Here is a 7,062-nt window from a genome sequence, read left to right on the forward strand (position 1 = left end):
ATGCTGCCTTGCGCTACTTGATGGCTAAGAAGGATGCTAAGCCTCGGTTGATAAGGTGGGTGTTGTTGCTACAGGAATTTGACTTTGAAGTCAAAGACCGAAAAGGGTCAGAAAATCAAGTAGTTGACCATCTCTCCAGACTTAAAGCACCGGGAAGACCGATTGATGCGATGGATATGGATGACACTTTTCTGGATGAAAGAGTCTTGGTAATCTCCAATGATGTGGCACCATGGTATACCGATATTGCCAATTATTTGGTAACTGGCATTGTTCCGGAAGATTTGAAGGCATATCAAAAGAAGAAATTCTTGAGAGACTGCCGACAGTATTATTGGGATGAGCCTTACTTATTCAGGACTGGTGCAGACAATATGATTAGAAGATGTGTGGCTGAATCTAAGGTGATGGATATTTTAAAGGCTTGTCATGATTCTCCGGTTGGTGGGCATCACACTGGAAATAGAATTGCAGCGAAGGTGCTAGAGTGTGGCTATTATTTGCCAGCCATCTATCGTGATGCGAATATGCTGGCGCGTTCTTGTGATAAATGCCAACGCCAGGGCACAATAGGTAGGAAGCATGAAACACCGATGAATTTTGTGCTTGAGGTGGAGCTCTTTGATGTATGGGGGATTGATTTTATGGGGCCCTTCGTGAGCTCCTACGGCCTGAAATATATTCTTGTTGCGGTGGATTATGTATCCAAGTGGGTGGAGGCGGTGGCCTTTCCTAATAATGATGGTAGGAGGGTCAATGCCATTCTAAAAAAGAACATCTTTACTAGATTTGGCACTCCTAGAGCTATTATTAGTGATGGTGGCTCTCATTTTTGTAACAAACCATTTGCTAATCTTCTTGAAACATATGGCGTACATCACAGGGTTGCCACTCCATATCATCCTCAGACGAGTGGTCAGGTTGAAGTCTCCAATATAGAGATAAAAACCATCTTGGCAAAGACGGTCAATGTGAATTGCACTGACTGGTCCAAAAAGTTGGATGATGCTCTATGGGCATATCGCACGGCGTTCAAAACGCATATTGGGACTTCACCGTGTAAGTTGGTATTTGGGAAGGCATGTCATTTGCCTATTGAGCTTGAGTATAAGGCCCTTTGGGCATTGAAGAAGCTGAACATGGATTGGCATGAAGCAACAAAGCTGAGGTTATTTCAAATCAACGAGATAGATGAATTTAGGTACAATGCCTATGAAAGTGCAACACTGTACAAGGAAAAGATGAAATACTATCATGACACGAAGATCCTAAAAAGGGATTTTCAGCCAAAGGAGTTGGTCTTGTTGTACAATTCGCGCCTAAAGTTCTTTTCGGGCAAGGTAAAGTCTAGGTGGTCCGGTCCTTTTGAAATCGCAAATGTTTCCCCAAATGGAAGCGTCATTGAGGTGAAATATGAGGATGGCACTCGGACTTTTAAAGTGAATGCACAAAGAGTAAAGCATTACCATTGGTGTATTGATGATGGTAAGGTCGTTGATAGGTATCGTTTGAAATACGGTTCCTGAACTCGAAAATGAGGTATCACGTCGAGCTGTGACGTTAAACCAAGCGTTGTGTGGGAGGCAACCCATGTTTACCGCTTTGTAAGTTGTTTAAATTTTGTAGTTTCTTTGTTTCCTTTTGTGTTTTTGATGTTGCTAATGTAGTAGGATTCTGAGTAATTGAAGAGGCCAAAACAAAATTAATTGCTCAGTTTTCCCAGATGAGACGCTCCACGTTACGTCCCGTAACTCATGTTACGGTTCGTATCATGGAGCATAACAAGCGAAAAGAAAATCCAGAAATCACTGAAGGATGGAGGAAGAGTGTTACGGTCTGAGTTACAGACCGTCGCACATGTTACAGTCCGTAACACATGATCATAACTTTGACAAAAATCTGGGCATTCACTGGAAATTTTGCACCCTTTACGCCAAGTAATACGGACCGTAACACGAGTTATGGTCCGTCGGCTGTAGTGCCATGTCATTAATGAAAAAGGAAAACGGGGTCGTTTGGTTGACCGTAACACGAGTTACGTTTTGTATCTCATGTTACGGTCCGTAACATGGACCGCAATGGCCGGGGATGTTTAAATACATCACCCGACGGTTACCATTTCAAAATCTTAACCGGTGCTTTCAAAATTTTAACTCCCTCTCCCTCATAACTCCCTTCTTCTTTTCTTTATCTCCTCTTCTCTTCATCTCCCACTCTCCATCATATTTCTTTCAACATAGTTGATATTTTTTTCTCCAAATCCCTGCCTTCAATTTCGAGTTTCATGCAAGCATCTCCAACGATCAGGTATCACCATGTTTCGAATCGTTTTCTTCTTTTAATTATCGACAAGATTGCAATGATAATGTCATGAGTAGATTCGTATTCCATGCCTCGAAATTAGTGTTTTGATTGTGTTGAATGAGTTTAAATCCCCATTGAATAATTGCACGGGATTTAACAATGGTTGGGGATTGAGATTGGTATGTTTGTTGTTTGAGAGACTCGTGGGCACAAGAACCTTGTCTGCCACTGAGTCGGAGGGCATCCCGATTGAAAGTTTCATTCGTGAAATTACTAAATTGGTTTGCCCACCAACCGTTCGATAAAAGGTTCCAAAGAAAACTTTGGTAAAACCGGGTGAAGTCTGAGTAACCCAAGGTGTGTGAGGGGATAAAATTGTGTTTTACACCATACCCAAGGAGCATAAAGTCGACAATCTTGGCCTCGTGCTTAAACGAGCAAATTTGGCCAAGCTTTGCATTCTGTGAACCGATTGCCGTCGTTCAGTGTTGCGAGCCGTAACGTGTGTTACGGATCGTAACATCCATCGTAACACCGATGATTTCCATGAAAACTTTCTGGAAATTTGGCTGATGTTACGGTGAGGTGTTACGGAACGTAACCCAATTGACGGACCGTAACACCACATCATAACATCGAGGATTTTCATGAAACTTTCTGGAAATTTGAGCGACGTTCCGGTGAGGTGTTACGGACCATAACACGTGTGACGGTCCGTAACATCATACCGTAACACCTATGATTTCCAGCAAACTTTCTGGAAATTTGGGTCCTGTTACGGTTCAATGTTACGAACCGTCACTCGTATGACTGTCCGTCGATCATGTTACGCTTCCTGTGTTATAAATGAACCATTTGAGTTATGGTTGGAGATACGGCCCATAACACCATCGACAGTCTGTCGACTGTGTTACAGTGCCTGAGCTAATTGAAGTCCTTAACTTCAACCATTGACTTGTATAAATTGAACAACTTCTTATCTAACTTTGCCTTCCACAGGTATGGGTAACCCAAGGCAAAAGGTTTCACCCAAGGTTGCAGGCAAAGGAAAGGGTCGTGTTGCAAGGAACGTAACCTCACGGTTGCGTGATGAAGATCAAAGCAAGGACACAAGAGTTACAAAGAAGCCTACTGCATCTACCAAGCCAGCCACACCATCTGAAAGTTCCTCCTGGTCTGATGCGGAGAGTTTGTCTAGTTCGTCGAGCCATAGTGAACCCAGGCGGGCTGTCACACCAACACACCGACCTCAACCACCCATTAGATAGGCTACTGCGGAGGAGCGCAAAAAATAGCGCGAGCAGGAAAGGAGAGAAACTGACATTCTGATGAGGGCTATGTATGAGCAGGACCTCCGGTTTTCTGTGGAGGGATCTGAAGACTTGTACAACAAAGGGTGTGAGCTAGCAAAGAACGAGGGGCAGGACCCAAAGCAGAGTATTTTCGAGGAGAGGAACGTCAGCTTCGATGGTCTCGATGGATATCCAGGCATTCGTGACACTATCCGGTTCCATAAGTTAGAGTTTTTTGAAAAACTCTGTGGGGTCCTACATCCCGGCTCTTGTTCGGGAATTCTACGCTTCTTATGGGGCTGCTATTTTCAAAGCACAGAAAAAGGGGCAGCGAGCAACTCAAGTGCCGACCATGAATGAGGTCGTCGTGCGAATGAAGAAGATTAATGTTTCCCCGACAGCCATCAATAACATACTATTCGGGGAGGATTATACCGCGCCTACAGCGGCGGAGGAAGGGGAGTTTGTCTACAAAATTGAATAGAAAAGATACAATTTCGGTCAGAAAATGGATGGCCTCAGTGATTGCACGGTCAGCAGATCCCGAATGGGCAATAGTGCCAAAGTTGACAGCCGCTACGCGTATTTGGAAAAACACCCTCACACCAGAGGCAAAGTTTTGGTGGCAGATTGTTCTGTTCCGCATCCGTCCTACCCAGTCAGATAATTATTTGACTCTGGACAGGGTTGTTCTTGTGGCTGCCCTTATGTCGAGGTATAAGATCAACTTCAGACGACTGGTAGCAGCAGATCTCCGGGAGAGAGCCACCCAGCCAGCCACTTCCCTTGTTCATCCATGTTTGCTTACGCTATTATGCTTGCGTGAGGGACCAGAACCCCTCCCCCTTATCGATCACAGTGTGATCGCCAGGAGTATCTATGAAATCACAAAGGGGAGAGATGATATGTTGAGCCAGGGCTCAATGTCATCTGCCTCATCTTCTGATGTGCCGGAGGGGCCAACGGGATCAGATGTTTTACCCTTGGCAATCATGGGTGTTGAGGAAACTGCTGCGGGTCAGCCCACAGATTCTGAGGCTCCACCGGCTGATTATGCTACACAGCCCATGCCAGCTCCAGCCGCACCTACTTCGGGTGGTCCTACCTCTTCCACTGGAGCGAGCCCAGCAGATAGGCAGGTCAAGCAGCTCATGACTGAGCTAAAATTGTACACAAAAAGAGCTATTGATGCAGCGTTACGGCCAATAAAAGAATAGATGGCTGATGACCACCTACAGATCCACTCTCGGATAGAAGGTATTGAGAACAGAATGACTGAGCTGAATAGGACACACCCTGCTATGGATTTGGGAACTATTCGGAGTGACTTGCGGTCTGTCAAGGATGATGTGCAGAAATTGAAGGCACTGGAAGTGGCTGTTGTGACGGAACAGCTTCCGAAAGTACACACAGAGTTGGTACAGAGCTTATACCAGCCGGTTCAGTGTCTACTTGGGGATGATGAGATCGAGGACACGGTTGAGGAGGAGCACGACGAGGAGTTGGAAGAGGATACCCACTATTTGGCCAAAGGGAAGCGCAGGAGAGCCACGTCAGATGATGAAAACCTCGAGCCTATTCTCTAGAGTCTTTATCCATTTGCTGGTTTGCGCCCACAGAATGAGGAGGAGGAGGGCACACTTTGAAGAAGCTCCGACATGAGTCTCGGCCGGGTTCTGACACCATTGGAGCTACTTCTAGCTCAGCCCATCCCATTGAGCCGACTCACCATACTTCTCCCCCACCCACTGCGACTGGGACTTTTAGTGTTGGCCAGCCTGATACCACCATTGCTCCACCTCCTGATTCTGCAGCAGACCAAGCGCCTAGTGCCCTCCAGGGAGGCCCTCCGTTCTTTTGAAGGATTATATAGATGCCTTTAGGGAAATGCATGTTTCTAAGTTGGGGGTGTGGGTAATTGCTGTTTTTATTGGTATTGCTTTGGTATACTGGATATTATTTGTTATGGTTTTTGTTTTTGTGGGTATTTTATCCCAAATTGTGATAGTAAGTATGTGTTTAGGACAATTGTTATTGTTTTTGTTGGTATTGTTATTATTATTAAGTATGTGTTAGGACCTTCTTTGGCTGTTCTTTGCCATGTGTTCTATTCCCGAAGAATGTTATTTTTATGTTGAACCTGGCATGTTTAGGATGTTTAATTAAGAGTAAAGTAATGATGACTTAAGTGGTGGTGGTCCGTGTTCCTAGCATATATAAAAGTGGTTTTTACAAGTCAATGATATCCCTCCGAAAAATAATTTGTGATGTACATCAAGAATGAGTTGTTGATATTGACATGTATGGTTCTTTTAATGACATTACAAATAAAGGGTGTCCATGTATGTGAAATCTTCAAACGGAAGTGAAGTCAGAATATTTAAACAATCCTTATGCCATTGTGTTATGAGTTCTTAGTTTCTATTTGTGTATGATGCGTGTAATCTAGAACTTTCCCGGTTGGTCGTGCGTGAATTCTAAGGAGAGTTTGATTGTGAAGTGATCCTAGGCTTTCTTTGTATTGACTCCAAAGCCTGTTTATCTTAAATGAGCCTAGCCCGTACAGAAAAAAATGATCCCTAGTCTCCCATTTTGAGCCTATAGACTTTTTCTTTGATTAGCCGTGAACTAACCTCCTTCCCTTCTGTGAATAAACCCATTTGGTACCAAGTCCCTCCTTGACACTGAAGAATTACAAATGAGGCTAAAAGCCTAAGTTGAGGGTGATAAGTGAAAAATGCGAAAAATGAGGCTAAAATCCTAAGTTGGGGGTGATAGGTGAAAGATGCGGAAAGTAAGGCCAAAGGCCTGTTGGGGGTGATCGTGAGTATTACGGGGCATGATTCAGTGTGGATATATATATATATATATATATATAAAAGTAGATATATAGATATATAAAGTCTAAATAAATCCACGCTGAAGCTGTAGAGTCAGAAATAAGAGGAAGAAAGGTGAATGAAGTCAAAAAGAAGCGTCAAGGAGGGTGAGTCACCACTATCCAAATATTCATCCTACCCGTCCCTAAGCCAATGTTACAAGCCTAAAAAGTCCTAATGTGATCACAATCAAACTGTTCAAATTTGAAGGCATGGAAAATAAAGGCAAGCCTATGGTATGTGCACGCATGGTATGCAAATTTCATTGTGAGTGTGAGTGTCCTTCTGTCTCTTTAGTCTTCTGTCCCATTTATTTTGTAAACGTGTGTTGGGACATTCTTTGGTCTCTGTGAGGGCGTAAGGATTGTAGATTGAAAAGTAACTGGCTTTCCAGAAGTTGAAATTTATATGCATAGAGACTCCCATAGTATGATTGTGTCATTAATTGAGGTTGCATAGTGAATTGCAATTTTTCTGAAATGTGCGTCTTGTGTCACAAATAGGAGATGGATAAGAGCCTAAATATTTTTCTTGGATTGAAGAGTCCGTGATAGAAACACATGCCAAAACCACCGTAGTCATTCTTA

The sequence above is a fragment of the Lycium barbarum genome, chromosome 4 (assembly GCF_019175385.1).
Source record: "Lycium barbarum isolate Lr01 chromosome 4, ASM1917538v2, whole genome shotgun sequence".
Classification (NCBI taxonomy): Eukaryota; Viridiplantae; Streptophyta; class Magnoliopsida; order Solanales; family Solanaceae; genus Lycium; species Lycium barbarum.